Source organism: Mustela lutreola, chromosome 8 (genome assembly GCF_030435805.1).
Source record: "Mustela lutreola isolate mMusLut2 chromosome 8, mMusLut2.pri, whole genome shotgun sequence".
Lineage (NCBI taxonomy): Eukaryota > Metazoa > Chordata > Mammalia > Carnivora > Mustelidae > Mustela > Mustela lutreola.
This window is the reverse complement of record NC_081297.1, coordinates 103,041,367-103,066,747: the sequence shown is the minus strand read 5'-3', so window position 1 is coordinate 103,066,747 and position 25,381 is coordinate 103,041,367. Positions and strand designations below refer to the sequence as shown.

The 25,381-nt window shown below is 38.9% G+C and overlaps 2 long non-coding RNA genes across 7 annotated transcripts in view; one reads left to right on the top strand and one right to left on the bottom strand.

Annotated features, from left to right (window-relative positions):
• The first annotated feature begins 1,228 nt into the window (after nt 1-1,228).
• The window catches only part of LOC131839129 (uncharacterized), a 173,267-nt gene continuing 149,114 nt past the window's right edge, over nt 1,229-25,381 (top strand). The window contains exon 1 of one of the 4 annotated variants that reach the window (XR_009356808.1): nt 1,229-1,496. This is a non-coding gene — a long non-coding RNA (uncharacterized LOC131839129). Of the gene's footprint in view, nt 1,511-25,381 lie in introns of all 4 variants that reach the window. The other 3 variants (XR_009356807.1, XR_009356805.1, XR_009356811.1) reach the window with 3 other exon arrangements.
• The window catches only part of LOC131839130 (uncharacterized), a 167,581-nt gene continuing 150,088 nt past the window's right edge, over nt 7,889-25,381 (bottom strand). For 2 of the 3 annotated variants that reach the window (XR_009356817.1, XR_009356822.1), the window contains 2 exons: nt 16,514-16,614; nt 7,889-8,533 (listed from right to left, as the gene is read on the bottom strand). This is a non-coding gene — a long non-coding RNA (uncharacterized LOC131839130). Of the gene's footprint in view, nt 8,534-12,968; nt 13,188-16,513; nt 16,615-25,381 lie in introns of those variants that run through there. The other variant, XR_009356818.1, reaches the window with a different exon arrangement.

The window sequence follows — 25,381 nt, the reverse complement described above, 5'->3', positions numbered from 1 at the left end:
TGTCTGGGTTGCATTCTTGCACTTGCTTTTCCATGAGGTGGTCAAACAGAGGCAGCGAGAAAACTGATTAGGTGAGTCATCTCTATTATTAATAATAGCTTTGGAAGCCATTGTGGGCATTTGCTAAGGAGAACAGCTTCCCTCCCCTGAGAAACTGAGCCCAGCGTGCTTCAGCTGCTGCAACACCCCTCTTTGCAAGGGGCCCTGGCCCAAGAAGCAAGGCTCCCTGCCACCATCCTCCTCCTCCAGTTAGCCCCCCTCTCAGCTCCCTGCTGAAGCTGAAGGAGATGCTCACCCCTCCTGCATTGTTCTTTGGGCCCTCTGTTCCCTCTGCTCCCCAAGCTTCTCCTGGTGTCCTTTTATTCTGGGTTGGGAGGGGAGTGTGTTCTCTTTCTTTCCGTTCCTTTGCAAATGAAAGAGCTCAGTGTAAAACATTTTTGTAAGCTCTGAATAAATTCAGTCTGAATTTAAAAAAAGTCGATCATTCTCTGTCCACGTGGGACATACAATCTGTGGCCCTGACTGCAGAGATCATTTAGGTCCTGCAGATCAAACTACACAAACAGCATTTCATTGCAGAGAGATGGCAAAAATGGACCTTATTAAGAAGCACTGTGAGGATAAAACGTGATTAAAGCGAGTCAGAGGAAATTACTAGTCAGGGGTCAAGAAAGGAGAGAGGGGGGCCTGATCATAGAAATACAGGCCCAGCTGAATTAATTCTATGGGCATTTGTTTATCATAATTGAGCATGAACGTTTGAGTAACAATCACACCTCCAAATTATGTGAAAATTATGCTCCTTTCAATGGCATAAAACAGTTTACATGCTCATGATCAACTTGGCCAGGCACATGTAATGATGTGAAAGCGAAGATAGCCATGTAATGTTTCCATTTTTAAAAAAGTCATTTTTTCCTTTATTTATATTTACTTGTCAATTTCAAAGGAATCAGAATTCATTATATCACATAAATAAAGTATCCAAAGGCAGGAGCTCCTGCTGTTTCAGGAAGTTACCCTATATTTAGAAATTCTAGGTGACTTTCTGATAAATGTATTTCTTTTAGAAAAGCCATCCTAGGGTGCCTGGATGACTCAGTGGTTTAAAGCCTCTGCCTCAGCTCAGGTCATGATCTTGGGGTCTTCGGATCGAGTCCCGCATCGGGCTTTCTTCTCATCAGGGATCCTGCTTCCCCCTCTCTGCTTATAATAAATCAAATAAATAAATAAAATCTTAAAAAAAAAAAAAGAAAGAAAAGAAAGAAAAGCCATCCTCACCATCTAAACCTAAGTGGATAGAGTAGAGGCTGTTTCTAATGAAGTGCAGGAATTCCTGATGTCATCTTGTGTGTGGCAATCTCTCAAATTAAGAGAGAAGGATCAGAGAATGCAAAACCCCTCGGTATACAGAGCAACTTGAAAGAAATGTGTCAAAAGCTCACTACAAGCAGTCGCAGTTTGCAGCACGATACGATCCTATAGAAAGTGAAAAGGTCCGCTCTTCTCTGTATGTAACTTGCCCTTGGAAGAGGGGGTGGGGGGGTGACAAACCTCACAGATCAACAGCCTCCCCTTTGAGCAAATGTGGGAAACCACTTGTTAGTTCCTCCCCTCTAAGCACCCCTCCCTGTGGCTCCACTTCGTTTTCAAACTATTTTCTTTTTGATAAAGGCTCAGAAATGCACGAACCCTCGTGAGGTCTAGTCCAACTCACAGTGGCCCCAAGATAAGAATTGGGGCGTCGTGTGCGATAAGGTGGGGGAACGTTACTTTATTGCTGGTTTGCACCAAAATTTCTCTCCGAAAGGGGGATGGATGTATTTACTTTGAAAAGGACCCTGATAGGAGCAGGGAAAGGAGAAGGGAGCCCCCGAGGGGCTAAGGGTGTGGGCGGAATGTTTCTGAGACAAAGGGAGCAACTGGGCAGGAACTTCCCAGCCCAGCGAAACGAGATCACGCTGGGCTGCCGTCACTGGGAGGGCGGAAAGCGGCTTCCCTCTGTCCCGGCGCTTCCTCTCTTCCCTCCCGCACAAATCTCAGCTAAAATGAAGGAACTGGTTTCATATTTGGTGGACGTGGTTTGTTTTGTTTTGTTTTTTTAACTTGCATCAGGGGGGCTTGTGTGCAGATCAGCAGAGTAGGAGAGAGTTAACTTGTATGGACCCAAGCAGAGAAAAACCTCTGAGAATAAGTATTTAGGAATTTATAAAAGAAACTGTAGGGAGGCCTCTAGACACAGATCTGGATGGGTTTACTGAAATCTTTGAGGGGTTAAGAGGGGGGTAAGAGAGCCTTTTATGGCATGTTGTTCCAGCTACTTTATGGGAAACCTCTACTTTGTGATACCATCTTCATTGGTGGAAAGCTACTGTGTGTCTTAAGCTACTTCATGGGCAGGTACCTGGAAACATGATTCTATAAACACCTATCATTATCGTTGATTCTGGAGTCTCTGAACTGGCTACACTTCAAAATGATGTTAGTTTAAGAGGCTGGCTGACGGAAAAGAACAATTCTTGCATAGAATAACAAAGGACTTTAAGATCTTAGTCTTACAATTCATAAACATCCAACACCACCAGTTTTTCCCACATCAATTCAGAATCCTTGAGAATGAGGAAAGAATTCAGAACCAGATAAATCGGATACCTAATATTCCCAAGGGATTTGTCATTAGCCAAGGTTTCTAAGATATAGGTGAAGATAAGTCAAGATATTTGACCCTTTGCACATGATCATCATATCTGTGCTAGGATCAAATCTAGAGTACTGCTGTGTAAACCAAGAAACAAAAATATATTTGACAATGTTTTACGGTGTGTTTTAGAATTTTAGAGGTATAAAAAACGAATGGTACATCACCTAAAGAAATGATTCAATGTCATCAGATACTTCCTCCAACTGGAATGCTCTGATCCAGAGTTTCAGATTGCATCACGTCCTGAGAGATGCCTTCCTTGACCACCCCTTACAAAGTTTCCCCTTACACATCACTCTGGATTTTCTTCACAACACTTACCACCACCAGAAACAATCTGTTTTTTTTTTTTTTAAACCTGCTTTTGGTCTGTCTGCCAACCATTGCAATATGAAGACCATGAAAGCAGAGAGTTGATGTTCCTTGTTCATTGCTTCTCAAACTCTAGGATTGATGCCTGGCATCTAATCAGAGCTCAGTAAATATTTGTTGGATCATCTAATGAATTTTACTCAGTCTTTAATCTATAGATTATCAGAATCCTCACAGACTACTACAAAAATAGTGTGGTTATTATTACAAAGAAATACATACTGAAGGATTCTTTAGCTGGTGTTTTGATCTAATTCCTTTTTATTATCATCTTAATCTTGGATCATGTAAATGATGATCACATTATACCCATCAGGATATTTTGTAAGAAAGAAATTGAGAATCATAGGAGCAATTTGGCAGTAACTTCCCAGTGCAGTTGGGAAGTGATACACTGGAGCTAGATCTAAAGATTCAATTAAATGATATAACAGTACAGTTCAGTTTTTATATGGAGGAATGTTTTGATGTTCAATTTTAGCTTTAGGTTAATAGCAGTATAAGATTAAATTCTTGGGTCATTAGAAGGATGACTTTACTTTTTTTAATACTAAAAAATGCAATGGTGGATGCTAGATAGCAATTCCTAGTCGCAAGATTTAGCAAGATTTAATATTACTTTTGATTTCAAAATTTGAAAATATAATTATGACTAGGGGATGTATAAATGTCTTCAAAATGAGAACAAATAACAAGAATGTTCTTTAGCTCCATGCTACGGATAATTAAAAGAAGATATATTTCAGGATAGAAATATACTATTTTGAGAGAGACTGTTTTTCTCCTTTATACCTTATTGCTTTGATTTTTTTTGAGGATCTTATTTGTTATGTGTTGTCATAGGAGTCTTGTTTTATAATGTAACTAGACTTGTTAAACATAAAAATATTAATTTTATTCTATGCATATTATTTTCTCCATCCTCATATAAGAACAATAACAGAAGTACTGCTGAATTAAACTGGATGCAGAAAAGAAATTTCCAGAAAAATTTCCAAAATTTCCTCTCTAGAATTGGTGTGTGCATACATACTACTGGCAGAGTAAAGAAAGAACTATTATCAGGTTTGTGTATGCACAAATTGTTTTGGTTTTGTTTCCAAAAAAAGGCATTTTATTTATGTTTTTTCCATAACAAATTACCAGAAAATTTAGTGGCTTAAAACAATGATAAACATTTATCTCTCACAGTTTCTGTGAGGACTTAGGGACCAGCTAATGTTCTGCTGGGCAATCTTTCATGAAGTTGCAGTCAAGATGTTGGCCAGGGTTACGGTCATCTGACGGTTTGACTGGGGCTAAAGAATCTGCTTCCAAGATGGCGCACTCACATGTCTGGAAACTATGTGCTGCTTGTTTACAGGAGACCTTGTTTCCTCATGATGTGTATTTCTCCATGGGGCTGTTTGAGTGCCTTCATAACATAGTAGTTGACTTTTCCCAGAGCAAATGGTTCAAGTAAGTAATGTAGAAGTTTCTATGTTTTTTTATGATCTTGCCTCAGAAGTCACACAATCACCTCCCTCACATTCTACTAGTCACACAAACCAACCTTTATACAATATGGGAAGGGACTATGTGAAGGCATAAATATCAGGAGATAATAATAATTGCGGGATCATCCTGGATGCTAACTATCACAGTGAGACATAGCAAGGTTATCTTAAAATCTACCACTGTTATGAATTTTGAATTGATTATCCATGTTCACTAAACCTGCTTTGCAAATTATGGAGTAGTGATAAAAAAATGGAAATAGTATTTAACAAAAAGGCCTGATAAGTGTATAAATAATATTTCCCACCGAATATTATGAATAACATATATCATCACATTGGATAAGGCAAATAAGTAATTATTATTGAATCTGTTTCATTGAACATGGGTAATCAATTCAAATTCGTAAGATGAAAAACATTTTGTTGGGAAATGAGATCATATCATTGAAAAGAAAAAACATGGATGAAGGGAAGGATCAGAAAAAAAAAAAGATAGGATCAAAAGAAAGAATCCAGAGAAAGTAGTAGAAAAAGAGAAAGGAAAGGAAAGGGGAAAACAAGGATGAGAAAAGACAGAAATAATAGCAGAAGATATAGAAGACAAAGCTATAGAAATAAGTGTCAAAAGAAAAGGAAGAGGAAAATAGAGGAAAAAGAGATAATTTGTGCAAAAGGCAGAAGAAGGAAAGGGAGAAAAGATCATGAGAATGGGAGAGAGTTTATTTTTAAAAATTATTTATTTATTTAAGAGAGAGAGTGGGGGAGGAGCAGAAAGAGAGGGAGAGAGAGTGTCTCAAGCAGACACTCCACTGAGCATGGAGCCTGACACTGGGCTTTATCTCACAGCCCTGAGATCATGAGCTGAGCTAAAATGAAGAGTCCAATACTCAACTGACTGAGCCACCCAGGTGCCCCAAGGCAAGGAGAGTTTAAAAAGGAAAAAAAAGAGATTAGCCTTCTCACTCCTTTCCTCTGCTGGTATTTTGATCCTTCACCACCTCAGGTCAGGGCCAGGGACTTGCAGCCTCTGTGTAGGTTTTCTTCCCGTTTCCCAGCTTCTCTAGAGCTTCCTTTAAGACCTGGTCCTCAGAACCGTAGTTTTAGCTTGTTGTACAGACTAGGTTGGCCAAGTGTTTCTGGAGAGAATACTGGAATGACCCTTTTATTTAATATTCAAGTTGTTCTTGTTAAGGACATACTATCTTGCTGGATAATATTTTTCTAAAAGTATTGAAAAATTGTCATTTATCTGAAAAAAACAAAAAACAAAAAACACCCCCCCCCCCCCAAACCTAAGCAAATAATTTTCAGAGAGATTTTGGTTCTGTAGAAGTTATTACCATACTTGTATTTTGTTCCCTTTGTGTTTCTGCAGATTAGTATAGTTAATATATTTTTTTCTTTTTGGGTTTTTGATTCAGGGTTTACTTTAATTCAGTTTCTGGATTCGATTCATGTTTCTGTGATTAAAGGAAAACTCTGGTTTAAAAAGTAGTCAGATGGCTGCTTTCTTTAGCCAAGACTTTTTTTCTTCTTTAGAAGAACATTACATAATTTGTCTTTCAATAATGTTTAACTTATCGATTTAAGGAAAGTTTGACTAAGCAATTTTCATATATTGAAATATTAAATAAGCAAATGGAGAATCTGTTTTTAAAAATATATTCTCCACGTACTTTTTAAAAAAAGATTTATGTATTTATTTTAGAGAGACTGAGGCAGAGGGTGAGACAATCTCAAGCAGTCTCCATGCCCAGCCGAGCCTGACATGGGGCTCAATCCCAGGACCCTGAGATCATGACCTGGGCCCAAATCAAGAGTCAGATGCTCAACCAACTGATCCACCCAGGGACCCCTCCCTGATGTACTTTCTGATGTACAAGTTAATTCACAAAGGTAAAGGTTTCCATGCTAATTCAAACTGTGGTGTCCTTCTTCCTTTTCCATTTCATTGATTTTGTTTGTTTGTTTGTTTGAGTCTGTGTTTGTAGGTGAATATGAGTGAGCTGAGGACAGTTAATTAACAAGCATTTATTGCCTATCCATGATATACATAATGAATAAAAAAATAGACATAATACTTAACAAAGCATCTGGGGTGAAATAAGAGAAAAAATATGTTCACGGTTCCTGGGAAACTTAGAACGTAAATAGGTAGAAACAGAGTGAAAGAACAAACTTGAGATGACATATGAAATGTGAAATTATTTAGAACATATTAAATATATCACGAATAAGAGAATACAGAGTGAATGATCAGAGCAGAACTGCGCCAGTCTTAGAAAACTATCTTCAGTTGGAGAATATCGAACCAAAATTTGAGATTGGATTTGGTCCAGGATTAATGGAAATGGGTGAGATTGATTTCCATGTGTGTGGTGGGAAGTATGGGGGCCAGGGGTAGCTTAGTGTGTAAAAGGGATTGCCAGTGAAGGTAAACATATCTCTAGTGACTTGGGAAATGATTTAAAGAAGTGAATCTGGAAAGATAAATTTAAATGCACAATCTGTGACCCAAATTTTTTTAAACGAATCCTTTCAAAATGTTACAGAAGGCTTGTTGTTTGAGAAGAACTGTGTATTTGTTCTGTATGAAACAGTTTGAAATGATGATAATGGATAACAGAGCTTAAATAAATGACAAGTAGCAAAAAATATATGATTTATTATCACATACCTAACTGATGAGTGTACAATATGAATGTCTTATTTCTCTAAGCTGACAAGTAATTGAAATAATGTGGACACTTTTGGACTCTCTGTATTGCTCAGATGTGCAGATGTACACACAGAAGTCTGCTGTGATGAGCTCTTGGAGTCTGAAGACTGGACTTCAAATCCCATTCTATTGATTAAGACTGCTCTACCTCTGGAGAAGTTGCTTAAATACATTCAAACTCAGTGTCACAGGGGTGGCTGAGGATCAAACAAGACAATGTATGTGAAATTACCTAGCATATGTTAGGCACTCGATGTACTTTTACTTTATTGTTTTCCCTGAGAAGCAGTGGGGCTTTATGGAGAATGTTGTCAGGCTGGGGTGGGAACAGAGAAAATATTTGATTCATATTTTAAGTAAAGGGTGAAGCATGTCTTTCATATTCTTTTTAGTGGAAAGATTTAGGAAGCTCCATACATCTGTATATCACCCAGTTTTCTGGAAACGGGTCTGGGGAAAAGAGGCCTACTTATAGTCAATCACAAGGATTGGTCTTTTACAGCACAGAGCAAACATATACAAAAATAGCTTTCTTCCTCCTCATAGGACTTAGTTTATTGTAGAAAGTTTGGAAAGTCCAAAATGTGAAGCCACACATTAGCCACAAAAAATGACTTTGGTGTATTTTCTTCAATTTCTTTTATGCAACATAAACTTACATTGGAATTAGCTGTACATATCTTTTATAACCAGATGTTTCTCATCTCCACTGTATAGGAAGCATATTCTTATGCCACTACCCAGAGAATTTTCTGAAAACATAACTTTGAATGGTTATACAGTATATCCTGTAGTATGGCTCTAACAATAATTTATTTAATTATTTCCCTATTTTTAAGGCTGTTTAGAATATTTGCCATAACACATGTCACTGTAATGATTATCAGTATATGTAAATCTCTGATGATTTATTTGAAATAGATCCAAGAAATGGAATTATTACACCACAAAGTAGAAATACCTGTAAGCCTCTTAACTCACATTGAGAATTATCCTATGGAAAGGTACCAATTTTATGTTCCTCTTACCAGTGTATGACACCCAGCATTTCCCAGAACTCTTGCAGTGAAGCATTTCTATGAAGGCTTCCTTCACAAGTGGTTGCCATGCCCATCTGGGCTGATTAATTTCTGGAAACCTTTGTTAATGGTTATTTATTAACAATCACTGCCTTTGTATCTGAGGCTTTCCATTTCTTCTTTATCTTCATTACAATTTACATGTTTCCTTTTAAAGTGTTTTCTGAAAAACAGCAAAGCAGTCAATGTGCTAATAAAACTAAAATTGAGATTTAATTTCTTAGATAAAATTGAGGCAGGCTGACAAACTCCGACTTGTGGGAAGCCTGGATGGGTGGTTGCCTGGCAAATACTTCATGAGTCATTGTTTTTAAAACCCCTAGAGCCAGGAAGAAAGGGCCGATTAGCTGGAATGTGTTTTCATATTCCCATTTCACATATTTCTAGAAACAGTACAGTTTTTGAACATGTTAAATGGTCCAAAATTAATAAATGATGATAAAAGCAGAAGATGAGCTGCTTTAGGCAAATTTGGCCCCATGACCTAGTCATGAACCTCTTTCAAGTAGGGTGAACAGTCCTTCTATAGGAGTCCCTTATACTTTTGTATTAAATGTGTACATGCCTGCTACCACACTGGCTGGTAGAGTCCTTGAGATGGAGAATGAGTGTTTCCATCTTTATTTTGCTGCTCAGACTAAGGAACAATACCTATAATAGAATCACGTAGATGAATAATTCCCTAATGACTGGCTAGAAAAAGAATTTTTGTAGCAATGAAAGAAATCCCAAAGGAAATTATTGAAATATTTGAATATATAAAAATTTTAAATGTCTCTATACACCCCCTCTTCCATAAATGTCCAAGCTCATAAACAAACTTAGATGTCAAAACAACAAGGAGAAAATATTTTCCATAAATTTGGCAGCAAGAGATTTAATCCTTTAACATATAAAGAACTCATAAAAACCAATAAAAAATATTGAGTATAAGAGCTAAATGGGTAAAGGATATAAATACATAATTCACCAAAAATAAAATAGATGAATAAATATATTTAAGGCTATGGTTCAGTAGCCAACTTCATTTTTAATTGAAGAAATGCAGAACAAAACAGTCAGATACCATTTCTGATCATTAGATGAAAAAAATTCTTTTTCTATTTTAAAAAAGGATAATAAGCCTGGCAAAGGCAAAGTGAATGGGAATATAATTTGGTACAACCTTTTTGGAAAGCAATTTGGGAATATGTATCAAAAACTTTAAAGATGTTCATACTTTTTGTATAAAGTCCCACTTTAATAAATTTATCCTAAGGAAACAATCCAAAATGAAAGATTTATAGTACACAATATTATTTACCTTAACAAAATAGTAGAAAAATCTAAAAATTCTATCATAAGAGTTAATCAAATAAATTTTGGTATAGCCAGACAATAGATTATTAGGCCATCTTTTAAAATGTCAATGGAAATTTTTAATAACATGGCAAAATATCTATAATTTGAAGTGAAAAGTATAGTCATTTACACATACATATATATTTGCATAGAAAAATTACTAGAAAGAAATATACCAGCCTATTAACAAGAACTATTTCTGGATAGTGGAATTATATCTAATTTCTCTTTCATGCATTTATGTATTTTTGAGCTTTTTGCAACAACAATGTACTGAAAATATTACCTGAAGTTAGCACTAGTTTTTATCTTAAAGAAAGTGGGTTGTTGGGCGCCTAGGTGGCTCAGTTTTTAAGTGTCTGCTTTTGGTTCAGGTCATGATCCCAGGATGCTGGGATGGAGCCCTGCCTCAGGTTCCGTGCTCAGCGGGAAGCCTGCTTCTCCCTCTCTTGCTACCCCCCTGGAGATTCTTGCCTGATAACTGTTATTTTCCCTGAAGAAGAAGCGAGATTGTCTGCTGGGCTTCTTTGGTGAAACTTGAGAAAAGTAAGCTTTACAACTGCCGCTGACACAGAGGAAGGACCTCATGTGATACTGTTTTCAAAACCTGCTCCTTATTCTTTTCCTCTGATTAGGGATGCCAGACAGAAATCTGGAAATCATCCTTCCCATTCCTATTGATCAATAAAGTTCTCATTGTCCAACCTCCTAAGTATCTCTCAAACCAATCTCTCCATCTCCTCTACTTTTTCTTCCCTTCTTTGTTGTGATAGATTCTGAACTGGTCTATCTAGGCTCCTTTGTATTCCCACCTTTCCCAACTCAATAGGGATTTTATCATATTTCCATTTGAAATACTTCACACCTTCAGTTGCCTTTAGGATAAAAATACAAATTTTGTAACAGGATATACAAGGCACTTCTTGATCTGGTTCTTGTATTTTTTCCCCATCCTTAGTATGTCCATCCATCCATCTATCTGTGCAACTATTCCATTCCGGGCCATCCATCCTCCTATTCACAAGTACCAACAAGATGCTGGAAACTGTGTAGGCTAAGTGCTAGGGAAATAATACAAAGAAATCTAGACGTAGTGTCTGTGGAAGAGCAACTTACAGTCTGGGGGGTAAACAGATATAAATACTTGTGACACATGCTGTGTTAAGGAAGCTATGAATGCACAAAGGACTGAGTGTTAGGTCCCTGAGGCAGGGGCTGGGCAGGGAGATGGAATTGGGAAAAGTTTCCTAGAAGATATGGCCCTTGAACTGAATATTGAAAGTTGAGTAGATTTTTTTGTTCTTCAGAAAGACGTTTCAGGTAGAGGCATTACTGAGAGTAAAGGTGTGGAGGATGTGACACAGCTAGTGGAATCTGCATGTCCTTTGGTGTACCTGTAGCATAGAATGCAAGACTCTAGTGATTGTGTGTGTGTGCGTGTGTGTGTGCACGTGAGCACTGGGGCAGTGGAGGAGGATGGGGAGTGAGAGAAGAGACTGGAAAAGCAGGCAGAGGTCAGATGGTGGAGTTCTAGGCTCTGTTCTGAAGGCAAAGGAAAATAACTGACAGTAACCTATGAGATTTGGGATTTAAAAAGATCTAGTTGGTGATAACATGAAGAATCGGTGGGGGTCCGACGATACTGGAGGCAGTGAGGCCATCTTTTTAGGTTGTTGCTTAGAAGAGAGATGATGAAGTCCTCAAGGCTGAACGAAGGAAAGAAAGTGGAGTGTTTTAGAAATGCTAAGGGGATATTATGCTCTGTAGCAATGCTTCTCCAGGTATGACAGTCTGTGAACTGGTTGTGACTCGTCTGCTATGAGATAAATACAGGAATTGACCTAAGAATTTAGAAACTTTTGCATTAAGTGAAAGGCGGAATCTTTTATCTGTTAAGTCTAATAATGAAAAACCTAGACTTGTATTTTGTAGATCTTTGCTTTTTATTTCATTTATCTAGTAATTAGCTTTTACTGTATTTTATCCAAGTATTGGACAATATGGGCAAGCAATACAAAGTGGACCTCAGCACAGTTGGCTGAGAGGCACTCGGCTGCAGGACGTGGTGATTGAGTGAACGTGGGAGTGGGCAGAAGGAGGGGTGTAAGATGACCCTCGGGTCTGATGATGGTGTGATAGTTAGAGAAAGTTAAAGAATCAGCCATTTTTTGGCAAGAAGGTAAATTCCCACTTCCTGTTATTTTGGGCTACAGTCATATAGTTTTTTAAAGATTTTATTTATTTATTTGAGAGAGAGAGAGAGAGAGAGAGGGAACACAAGTGGGGTGGGGAGAGGCAGAGGCAGAGGGACAAGCAGGCTCCCAGGGAGCCCGACACTGGGCTTGATCCCATGACCCTGGGATCATGACCTGAGCTGAAGACAGATGCTTAATGGACTGAACCACCTAGGAGACCCCGGCTACAGTCATATTTTTAAAAATGCATTTGGGGAAAAATGTTATAATCTTTTATGCATCTAGAGTTTTCATGCACCATTTTCTCTATCAGTAACATTCCTTACTCCCTTCTTCACTCGACTAATACTTAATATAAAGACAAATGTTGTAAAAGCATTTATGTATCATCCGCATTGGGCTAAATGCCTTACATTCATTAATTTCATTCACTCCTTTCATTCACTCCTATTGTATTAATTTCATACAATAACCCTGTGAAGGAGGGATCTCATTTTGTAGATGAGAAGACTGAGGTTCAGAGAGGCTAAGTAACTTGCTGAAGGTCACCCAGCAGTAAACTGGGAGAGCTGGGCTTTGAACTCAAGAAATTCAATTCAAGAAATCACATGTGCATGTTGTCTAGTCAAGCCTCAGAGCAACTGATGCCTCTTCCTGGACAGCAGTCTTCCCTGCTGTCTTTACTTATTGGTACATCTTCTGCATTTCCACAGAGTACATGAGCACATCTGTCTCTGTCATGGCACTTGTCATGCTTGATTAGAAGCATTTGTCTGTTTGCTGTTTCCCTTTCTTTCCTAAACTGTGAACTACTTGAGGGAAGGACAGACTCCTGACATCTCTGATTCTTCAATTCAGAGTGATTCTTCAACCCAGTGCTCAGTGCCCAGTGTTAAGTAGGAGTTCGGTAAATGTCTGTTGAATAAATGGAAGTGTGAGAAAACATGGGGAGATGTTAAAGGTGGCCGGAGACTAGGGAGTATGGGTTAAGTGTAAACAGGTAAATTGGGGTCACATCATGAAGATTGTTAAATTCTGGGTTTAGGAATTCGCAAATAGCTGTCCCAGAATCCTTTATTCTCTTCAACTGCATTGATATTAGACTTCTCAGTGCTTCTCAGTAACTCTATGCTGGGGACACTAACCAGTGATACGCCAGTATATGTTTAACAGCTACCTCCTCCTTCCTTGGCTCCACAAAAAGCCCCGATTTGTTGTGCTTTTCGATTTCCATGCTGTACATACTTCCATCACGGCCAATTTCAAGCTCCCGATATGAGGCTATTGAACATGAAAATGGGAAGAGACTCGCAGTATCATGCCAATATAAAATATTTTCACCACACAGTTACAACAGACACAAAGAACTTGAGGACCACAGCTAATAGTAAAATGTAGTGAAGTAATTAAGAAGGGATGAGTTTTGAGGGTTTATTATCTTTGTTTTTAATATGTCTTTAATTATAAGTTTAAATAATTTAATTTTAATAATGGCTGTGTTTAACATCTGGCTTACGAAATTCCTTAAATTTTAACAACTGGCTTCCAAGAGCTGATGTGAGCTGACACCACTGTGGCTAATCTCTTTATCTGGAGAGTCATTCAAGCCCAGCTCCTGGCCTAATCTTATTCCTAAGCAGGTCACTATAAGAAGTTCTGGATGAGGGGTGCCTGGGGGGCTCAGCCGGTTAAGCATCTGCCTTCAGCTTAGGTCATGAGCCTCGGATCCAGTGGGATCCGGCTGCCTGCTCTCCCAGAAGCCTGCTCTGGGATGAGTCTACTTCTCCCTCACTCTCTGCCCCCCCCCCCATCTTGTTCTCTCTCACTTGCTCTGCTCTCTCTCAAATAAATAAATTAAAAATCTTAAAAAAAAAAAAAAAAGAAGTTCTGGGTGAGTAGCTTTTTTTTTTTTTTTTTTTTTTAAAGATTTTATTTATTTATTTGACAGAGATCACAAGTAGGCATAGAGGCAGGCAGAGAGAGAGATAGGAGGAAGCAGGTTCCCTGCTGAGCAGAGCACCCGATGTGGGACTCGATCCCAGGACCCCGAGATCATGACCCGAGCCGAAGGCAGTGGCCTAACCCACTGAGCCACCCAGGCACCCTGGGTGAGTAGCTTTTTGAGGCAGCATTAGTTCCCTCGTAATCTGCTCTAATCTTTGTGATCCAGTTCCTGAGAACTTAAGTTTTGATCTTGTTTTACAATAAACAACATGACCTTCAGATACCACCATCCTTGTGGAGACTGTCCGAATACTAGTTTTCCTCTGATGCCTTCTTGAGTCAGGGTTAATCAAATCACAAAAGTTATGCACTGTACAGTGTGGTGCCATTTACATGTGGACTGATTGCTTGGACTGTCTAGCTGCTACATTTTGTTCTATGGCTTACCTGCCCCAGCACTGCTTAAATATGTGCCCTGATGTTTGGGCTTGCTTTGATTTATAGTACATGGTTCTTCTGATCTGCTGATCCTCTTAATTTTGAATCTGCTTTTGGACTGAAGATTCCGTATTCCTTTGGCTTCCATAACGGACATTTGGCCTTATTCCATGATCTGATTATAAGGCTGTCTGGCTTCCTGACTTTGAACTAGCCAACCACAGCTCAAATTCAGATGCTGATAAAATAGCAATATTGAAAATGAGCTAATTTAAGCAGGTATTACTATATTTTTGTTAGCCCTATCTGTCAATAGTTCCAAAAAAAACCAGGTTGCCTTATTTGCGAACAATTCCTGGAGATCTTCTGGGAATTTTAAACGGTGCCTAAGTTAAAATAATGGAGCAAATGAATTAAACAAATGGCAGCTCTTCACTAGCTATCAGTTCAAGGAAGGTTCAGAGGAGATGGAGTGAACACCTGGGTCTTTTATAGATTGAGTTTTTCTTTGCTATAGACTGTAGGAAGGCCATATGGGATAAATCTAGGCCAAGCACTAGACGTTTCTGAAATAAAAGACACTATACTTATGCATGGTCTTATACTTCTTTGTTATTTGAACCTAATAAAATCAAGGCTCTTCATTAAGAAGGGGGCTTGGCATTTCTCTTAGTGCTCAATAGATATTAACACTAGTAACCTAATATTGATACAGAACTTATGTTAATAGATTTCAGTCTTGAATATTGTTGACTGATGTAGAGAGCAACTTGAGAAAACCACAAGGGGAAAAGCACGTTAAAAACTTGAGTTGGTTCTTCCAATGGAAAAAAAACCTCGGATTCATGCTGTTGGTCAGAGGTGAAGAATTGCCCCTGTGCCTCAGGCTTCATTGACACTTTGCCCTGTGTAGACGTGACTGGGGTAGTTCCCCAGAAAAGTTCTGTGAGCTTATCACTGAACAGAATGAATCCTTAGTAACTCCAAGATTGTTTGATTTTTCCACACTCCAAGAGAGTCGTGTTTAATGACATAGTAAAAATCTGCCCTGGGACAGGAAGTTGGTTTTCTGAAGAGTATTTTCATTCTCAGACTCTATTTGTAGAGAGAATTACCTTAAATCTTTTCTTGGAAAGGTAGGGTTAGAAACAAATATTCCAAGAAATAAATGAACAACTGAGTGACTTAGGAGAGCTTGGCATCTTATCTTTTCATCAAGGAAAGTGGTACCAAGCAGGAACAGCCAGCTTCGTGGGCCCTCGAGCCATGCCATTGCAGAGTCCTGTGCTGAGAAAATTTCCACACTTGGCTTAACACTGTTGTCATTTTGGATTTCTTAATTTGTGAACAAGGGGCCCCGCATTTTCATTTTTCATCGCTGGGCCCTGCAAGTGATGTAGCATGTCCTAATGACAAAAGAGGTGGGATTAGGCGTTCAAAGAAGATTTTTTTTTTTTTTTCCTTGCAGGAATGCCGCAGGATAACACTGCAAACATGACTTGAAAAAAAAAGTTGTAATTTTTATTTAACCAGCCAGGCAAGAATAAACTGAGAGTGCCACAAATGGTGTTATAAACACCCAAGTGTGTACAACAGCTACCATTTAGATACCCCATGCCAGGTTGGGACACATCCCCTCATCCTTCATTCCCTACTTTGCAGTTGAGGATAGGAGACACAAAAAAGATAAGAAAATCATCAATAGTCTTATAGGTAAGTAAATAGCAGAGCTTAGATTTAAACTAAGAAGTAGGGCTCCAGAATGTTTTCTATGTCATGTTTTTCCTTTTTACTAAGTGGAGCAATGACATTGATGCTAAAAGATGTTTTGCAGTATCTGTAGTTATGCTAGTTATTATTTTTAAATTCAGAGAAAACTAATGAGCTAGGGCACTTTCAATGGCCTAAGCCAATGGGTATTTGGAAGCTAATAGCGAATTGCATCATAGAACAAAACACATTCTTTCCTTTGGGACATCAACTACTGACTACTCTATTAAGGGGAAGGTACTAAACACATCACAGTTTAGTGTCTTGTAACTGGCATTCAGTTTTGACTCAAATATTTTTAACTACACTACTAACCTTATGTGCTAGAGGCAACATTTTCCTCCTTAGGAATTTATCCTATACTTTATTCCTTCCAGAGAATTGAGAATTTGGCTTGTACTTGCTGGATATATTACATAATCCTATAAAGCCATTTTCAAATTAAAGATTCTTACCTCGACCTTAGTTTTTGAATTCTTTGTAGATATCAGACCATACTGGTTGGAGGACAGCCTCTAGCATCTCATGGCTAATTCTCTGGTCCTTACATTTGCATCTGTAATAAAGATAGTAGAAACAGATAGCTCTCATAGTTGCCACAAGACTAGAAAGCACTCAGCACTTGCTAGAACATAATTAACGCCCTGTAAATAGGAATAATTGTTTCATTTATGAAAACTCATATGGAATAGTACCGTAGGTGGATCTCAGGGATATAACATCTCTAAGCTTCAGTTTCTTCAGCATCAAATCAAGTTAATAACACCCATCTCACAGGGTGTTACAAGGATTAAGTAGGATAATGTGTAAGAAGTGTTTAGCACAAGGCCTGGAATATACTAAGTTCTTATTCTAAAGTATCTCCTATTATTCAATTTGAATTTTCTCTCTGTAATGTAGGTCTAGGTAATTTCCCAGTGTGATCTTGGACCTGGTATATACAACTATTTTATTTTTAATAACATTTTTTGTCTTTTCCTTCTCCATAAGTCATACTCTGTTAGGAGAATGAGATAAATGTTGGGTTTTACTGTACAGTAATACTTTTCTGTATTAATTATGCATCTTAAAAATAAAATTTGGAAAGATATGTTGGTCTTTTTCCAATGATCCTTTTATAAAGGGCTATTAAAATAACACATAAAAGAAATAATGTTCATTCATTATTCATACGTTGTAGCAGTGATTACATCAGCTCAGGCTGGCCATCGATCGGCCCTCAGAACCCTCAATTCAGCCTGAGCTCAAGGAGCAGGCAGCAGAGGGAAGGCAAACAGCACATCTCCTGTGTTTTCCAGAACTAGTTCCACCAATGAGGCCCTCCTTCTGTTCCACTCCTCCACAGGTCCCTTTCCCTCTGCCCACCAGTATGGTCGGGTCCTTTTAGACAAGAAACAAAATAATTTTTCTCTTAAACTTGTTCCTGCCTTCAAGTAATTTTTCATCTTTCCCTTTTATTTGACTGCTAACCTTCTGATAAAAATGGTCTTTACTTCACTCCCTGTGTTCACCCTCTCTTTCATCCCTATGACTTTCTGGCAACGGTTATCTTGAAAGCAATAAGAACTTCCCAAGTCATCAAGATGTTTGACCTTTTCTTAGTCTTCATTCTTCTTGACCTGTCTGAAACATGTGATACTGTTGAAATTCTGACAATCCCTTAGGGTCTGGGACATTGTTCATGTTTTTCTTGATATTTGTGTCTTGGTTTGTTCACAGAAAATGGGAATGATGCCCATTTTGCAGAATGTTGTGAGGATAAAATAAGATGTTATTGTTAACATATATAGCAATCAATAAGATTCACCTGATAATCTCATTTATTCCTAAGACTCTAAGTCTTACACTACATAGATGTATCTGTATATTTCTTTTGCTCTTTCTCCTGATATTCATTCTTCCTTTTGACCTCTATTTTTATCTGTAATAATAAAACCATGGGTGGTTAGAGCTGGAAGAGTTCTTAGAGAGAGCACTCTCAATTTACAGTGGAAGAAATGGTAGTGTGCAGGGTAAATTGGTTTAGGCCAAAGCTGCTGGGTGAGTGAGGATGGCTTTAGCTTCAAGTAACAGAAATCCCAATGAAACTGGCTTAAATGTGTGATCTTCCATAACAAAAAATACAAGAGTATGGCATGCTAAGGTTGATTAGTATAGCAGTTCAATGACAGCTTCAGGGGCCCAATTTTTCTCTCTCCTGGCTCTGCTATCCTTAGCTTGTTGGTCTGTTCACAGAACTACAAGCGGTTCCTACTGCCCTATTCATACCTGGCAATGTCCACTGAAAGAACAGACCATCTCTTCTGGTTTAGCTCTTCTTTTTTTTTTTTTTTTTTTTTTTTTTAAACTTTTTCAATTTATTTATTTTCAGAAAAACAGTATTCATTATTTTTTCACCACACCCAGTGCTCCATGCAATCCCTGCCCTCTATAATACCCACCACCTGGTACCCCAACCTCCCCCCACCCCGCCACTTCAAACCCTTCAGATTGTTTTACAGAGTCCATAGTCTCTCGTGATTCACCTCCCCTTCCAATTTACCCCAACTCCCTTCTCCTCTCTAACACCCCTTGTCCTCCATGATATTTGTTATGCTCCACAAATAAGTGAAACCATATGATAATTGACTCTCTCTGCTTGACTTATTTCACTCATGGTATAGCTCTTCTTAAGAGTGAGAGTTCATTACCCTGAATCACACAGCCGATTTTCCTTCATGCTTCATTGACCAGACTTGGGACTTGCCCCGGGAAAGGGAGATGTGATTGACTTAGACCAATCAGAATTTACCCCCTGAGGCTGAGTCCAGCCTCCTCTGAAGCACAAGGACTACCAAGTTGGGCCAATGCAGAAACTAAATCTGATTTCTTTGAGACTAGAAAGGAAGACGGCACAGTGGAAAATGAGGGTTGGGCCGGGTCCCACAGTGTCTGTCACTGTCTCCCAACCACGACTGAACTCAGGTTTCCTGATCCCTACCCAACACTCTTTCAATAATTCCTACTGCCTCTCAACCACTGGAGTCAGACTCAACATGTCCACCATCTAGCTGATCACCTTTCCACTCAGACTTGCCCCTGCCAGGGCAGGGGCATATTTTCCTATGTATTAGCCATTTTCTTCTACAAGTGGGCTACCATTTTCTTTACTAGTTAGTCATCTTTGACTTCTTTCCCTTCTTCTTCTTCTTCTTCTTCTTTTTTTTTTTAAATTTTATTTGACAGAGAAGGAGAGGCAGCTAGAGAGGGAATACAAGTGGGGAGTGGGAGAGGGAGAAGCAGGCTCCCTGCTGAGCCAGGAGCTTGATGTGGGGCTTGATCCCAGGACTCGGGATCATGACCTGAGCTGAAGGCAGATGCTTAACAACTGAGCCACTCAGGCACCCCTCCCTTCTTCTTCATAGTTCATTTTCTTTTTTTTAAAAGATTTTATTTATTAATTTGACAGAGAGAAATCACAAGTAGACGGAGAGGCAGCCAGAGAGAGAGAGAGAGAGGGAAGCAGGCTCTCTGCCAAGCAGAGAGCCCGATGCGGGACTCGATCCCAGGACTCTGAGATCATGACCTGAGCCGAAGGCAGCGGCTTAACCCACTGAGCCACCCAGGCGCCCCCTTCATAGTTCATTTTCTAAATCTTATTTAATTTCTCTATTTAAAAAAATCTCATTCACTGTTTTCTTTCCATTATTACTATTAGTTCTGGGTGACATCTTTATTATATATGACTTGGATTAGTACAATAGTTTGGTAACTGATCTTTCTGATTCACTTCTCTTTCCAATTCTCATTTACTCTTCAAATCGCTGCCATATTCATCTTCCTAAAACATTCTTCTTACTTTTGAAAAAACTTCTTTAGAGGGATGCCCAATGAGACTAAGCTCTAGTAGTTTTTAAAAACTAGAATAAATTGTTATTTGAAAGTTGCCTGTAGCTTCTATTTCTAGTGTTAGAATTTACAAATTTCCTTGGGGCAGATATCCTTTAAGCTGAGAACAATCTATAGAATAGTCTCTTTTAGATAGATAGAAGGCCATCAGATACCAGTGTAGAGGAAAGCATGCAACAGAACTTTTGTTTTACATTGACAAATATTGCCTTTCTGGGAGGTTGCAAAAAAAAAAAAAAAAAAAAAAAAAAAAGATGGGTGTATTTGCATAATGTGCAAGGAGCCTTCTGGGAAGTAGTGGATAAAACTCTGACACTTTCCTTTCTGAAGTTTAACATTATTAGAAAAGTATCAGATGAATTAAAATGGACTCAACTTAGGTCATTTGGCAAAGATATCAAACGGCTTTGAGGAATAACACATTATAATAAAAAGAGAATCCAGAATGATGACCAAACCCATATGAGAAGTTTAGAATGGGTTTGGAATGGGAGGCCTGGTTCTAGAATGGGCTATCTGAGCTTAGTGGGAAGGCTTTAAAAAAAATGCTGCATGCACATGTAAGTGTAAATATATACATGCTGGAAGCTGAAGTCATTGAAGGGCAAATTTAAGAGTCTAGTACTGATGTGACTTGGGGTTTCTAAAGCTGGTCTAATACTGATGGACAGCCTTCTCCACTTGAGGAATTCGTACAAGGTGCTGACACCAATGAGTTAGTACTTTGTGTTCTTTGGAAGGACTGTGGGATGTTGGAGTCAGTTTTCTTGAAATCAGGCAAGAAAAAAAGATATAAAGCTATCTGGATTGGAAAGAAAGAAATAAAACTTTCTTTATTCAGAGATGACATGATCATTTACATAGTACATAGAAATTCCTATGTAATCTATGAAGGTGCTCCCAGAATTAATAAGTGACTTTAGCAAGACTGCAGAATGTGAAAACATATGCAAAAATCCATTGGACTTCAATATATAGTGCTAGCAATGAATAAGCAGACATTGAAACAAGAATGATTTAAAATAATATAAAAATATGAAATATTTGGGGATTAATTTGAGAAGAGATGTGAGTGATTGGTATATGGGAAACTATAAAATATTGCTGAGAGAAATTAAAGAAGACCAAAATAGAGAGACATAATGTGTTTACAGGTTGGAAGACTCAATATGGTGAGGAGGGCAGTTCTCTAAATTAATAGATAGATTCAGTGTAATCTCAATGAAAAGTTCATTTCAGGGACGCCTGGGTGGCTCAGTTGGTTAAGCAGCTGCCTTCGGCTCAGGTCATGATCCCAGCGTCCTGGGATCGAGTCCCACATCGGGCTCCTTGCTCTGCAGGGAGCCTGCTTCTTCCTCTGACTCTGCCTGCCACTCTCTCTGCCTGTGCTTGTGCGCTCTCTCTCTCTCTGACAAATAAATAAAATCTTAAAAAAAAAAAAAAAAAAAAAAAGAAAAGTTCATTTCAAGTCTGGGGAAAATATTTGTAAATCATATACCTGATAAAGGGCTTACATTCAGAATGTATGAAGAACCCTGGATTTTCAGGATCTTCGTATGATCAGGTATATGATATATTTTAAAATGGGCAAAGATTTGAGTAGACACTTCATCAAAAAAGCTATAAAAGTGACAAATTAAAACATTAAAAGTTATTAGTCACTGGGGAAATGCAAATGAAAACCATAATAAGATATTACTACACACCAACTTGCTGTCCAAAATTAAAAAGCAGAGACCACGCCAAGTGTTCTGGTATGGAGCAACTGACATTCTCATATAATGCTGGTAGGAATGCAAAGTGATAAACCATTTTGACAAATACCTTGACCTTTAAAAAGTACAATAGAAACCTACTATGTGACTCAGTCACTTCACTGCTAGCTATTAATGCAAGAGAATTGGAAGGCGTATGTCCACATGAAGACTTGTATATGAGTATTGGAAGTTGCTTTATTTGTAATAGCTCCAAACTAAAAACAATGTAAATGTCTATCAAAATGGTGAATGAGTAAACAAATTATGGCATATCCATAACTGGGCAAAAATAGGTCAAGTTTGAAATATTGGTTATACCTGGTGAGTCTATATTCTCCAACTGACTAACACCTCCAAACACTTGGGTCTGTCTCTTTCCTGAACAGGAATTACCTATGATGAAATGAAAACATTTTATTGTGTTTAAAAAGATACGAAAATTTTCCTAATTGTGATTATGCAATCTTCATTCACATAAGATTGGAGAATGTTTCCTTTCTATTTGGGTTGCTTAACCTCTCAATCTATTGTGAATACATTGTGTTTATCATCTTTAAAAGGCGAAAGATTTATACGATCTGAAGAGAAACCAGAGCATGTGCTTATCATCTTTAAGACATTTCTCATTACCTAAGTACCAGAAACTTTTGTTTGTGGTAGATTTGTAACTGTTCAAGGATCTCCCATATGATGTGCAGGGGTTGAGCAAAATGGCGTAAAGATACAGTTGATTATATTATAGAGAAAATATCAAAAGTCTGTTTCTGGAACATTTTTTTCTATTTTTGACCCCATGTTGAAATAATGAAACCCAGATCCTATCTAAGAAATAGGCCAATGATAAAACCTAAGAATAATTTTGTTGCGGAGTTAAAGTGAACAAGAAACTGGGCTAAAAGGAAAGCTTTATTGCAGTTTCAAATATCTGAAAAATTGGGAAATTTTATCCAGAAGGAGTTCAGGAAATTGTGTTGGATGAAAATGATGTTTTGTATTTGTTCTAATGTAAAAGCATCTATTTCCCTCACACAGAGATGGAGACGTAATGGTCTCAAATCTAATGGAAGTGCTCATTGCCAGGGGTATTGTAGTTTTGAAATGGGTTTGTTTGAGGATGCTAGGTCTAATTTCATATCATTAAACTCTGAAATTACAGAAGGCTTTCCGATGTAATCTCTGCGCCTCAAAATGGCCTCATGGTGCACCACAAACCTGCTTGTGTACAAAGTCTGAAGGGCCTGTATGTAAAACAGTCCACCTTTCTACAGCAACCAGCACTGTGTCTCTGTTGTTGCCCTTCTCACGGACTGCGTTTCTTGAGGTGCTCCATGTCAGAGGTCGACTTGGATACCACAGGTTTCTAAAGCTGATAATGTGGCAGTGGTGACAATGTCAGGGTTTGGATGAGACCAAATGAGAATACTAATTCCACCAGGCGTGAACTCCGTGGCCTGGATCCCATCTGTTAGCTTCCCGAGTTGAAACTTCCCCATCTGCCAAAAGGGTACCATGAATGTCAAGACTTAGCATGGTGCTTGGCACAAGAGAGTACACACTCAGCACCTGTGTGGTTAGTATTATTAGCAACCAGAAATTACCTTAGTTTTACTTCAAGTCTTAGCCTTGTGCTAAGGATAATTTCTTTTTCAAGATTTTATTTTTAAGTAATCTCCATCCCCAACATGGAGCTTGAACTCACAACCCTGATATCAAGGGTTGCATGCTCCGCCGACTGAGCCAGCCAGGTGCCCCTGTCCTAAGGTCATTTAAAAAAAAATTATAGTGTGGAAGTGGGTGTTTTTCTCAGAAACATTTCTAGAGGAAATTTGGTGGCTGTTTATCTAGTGTTAAAAGGCCTACCCAGCCTTGTCCAAGAGATACACAATGTCCATGCCTTCAACTAGATACATAAATGGTGTTATGGAACCCCTAGATATTGTCCACTCAATTCACTGTGGGCAGGAAGAGGGTCTATTTTTAAGGGGAGGGAAGAAGACCATAAATGGCTAAAAATAAGATTCTCCTATTCTGGCTGCCATTTTCACCCTTCATTTTTCTGTCCTCCCTCCCTCCAGGGTTCCTAAAGTCCTCTTATCACCTCTGTTCACTCTCCCCTCCTCTTTCTCTTCTTTAGAAATGGTACATATTATGAAAGAGAAAATTCTTGACACCGTCCTCAGAAAGTCGTGGTGGGGGTAATGCATTTTTAATCCCGAACACCTGGTCTCCTTTTATTTGGCTGCCAGAATGAGAAGGTTTTTTGATTATTCAAAAAAGTCCTCTTGCTCACAAATGACTAAAAAGGTTAATAAATTTCAGAATCTGCCCGGTAATCCAGGGAGATAGAACTTTGCAAACACAGACTTTTCTTTTTAGATTGAATCTGACATTATTAAAAGCTACCCCTCACTTGCCACACTTGAAGTATTTATCCAGGCTTTAAACACTGAGTAGCAAGAGTGTGGCGAGGGAGCTAACATTAATTGTGGGTCTGCTCTACAGAAGGACGCTCACATACATCATCTCACGTGGGCTTCATGACAGTCCCATGGGGAATGCATCACTCTGTCCATATTTCATAGGTGAGGGCATGAGGGAGCTTCCACATGCCCTGTCAGAAAGGGACTTGCTCTAGTGCTGTTTCCTCAAATACTGGTGACCCCTTGCAGGAGTTAGTCATCTTCTCCAGCTGACCCTCTCATCCTGGTTGTGTAAAACCTTGATACAAGTGCCTCTCTGCCCACCATGCAGTGCCAATTATGGCAAGATGTGGCAAGTTCAACCACCCTGTGTGGCCAGTCTATTCTTGGGGTGTCAAGTGCAGAGGCCATCTTTCCAGGAAAGAGGGCTTTGAAATGGATATCCCCTCCCTCTGTGGTACAGACACAGCAGCTGTCTCCCTGAATCTCTTTCATGGGCTTTGCTTGCAAAGAGGCAGGTCTGCAAGTCCCTTTCTGTTGGCTGGGGTGGTGAGGTATTGTGTGGGTATGACAGTGGGTGGGAACTCTAGTTACCTCTCAACAGTGCCTCATAGGAAAGCCTGCAGAGCATGGCAGGAGTGCGGGGTGTGTTTTGGTCTTCAGTTACGATTCTGAGAAAACAAGAATGTCATTTGCACAAAGATGATCATATTTAGTTCTTATAACAAGGCTGTGGGGAAGGTTCAGTCCAAGGTCATGGAATGATTACGGATCCAGGCGTGGGTTTGAATCAGTGCTCTAATACTGTCCATGGTGAGTTCAAGCAACTTGGTATTAGTGTGACTCTCACCTTCCTGTGCCTCAGCTTCTTCTCTGTATGATTTGCCTACCCTATTGTTGTGAAAAGAAAATGAGATAACCTCCATGGTAGTAAGTGAGCTCTACATGTTTGCTGTTCCTCTCTCTGGTTTTCAGATGAGGAAACTAAAACCCAGATGGACTAGAAAACTGCATAAAATCACAGAACATCTGAGTGCTTTCAAAACCTATGCTCTTAGCTGTGACTCCATGGCAATGCCTCTTAGCCTTTTCCACATCCTGGCACACGTGGAAAATACTGACTCATATGGCCTTGGAGGGGAATGAATGGGACAACTCTAGGCTTTAGGCGATGGGTCTGGTGGGCTCTGGCCATCTCAAGCTCCTTCTGGTCAGTTGGTACTTTGCTGTATTGGAACAGATGCCAAGGATGTCAGGT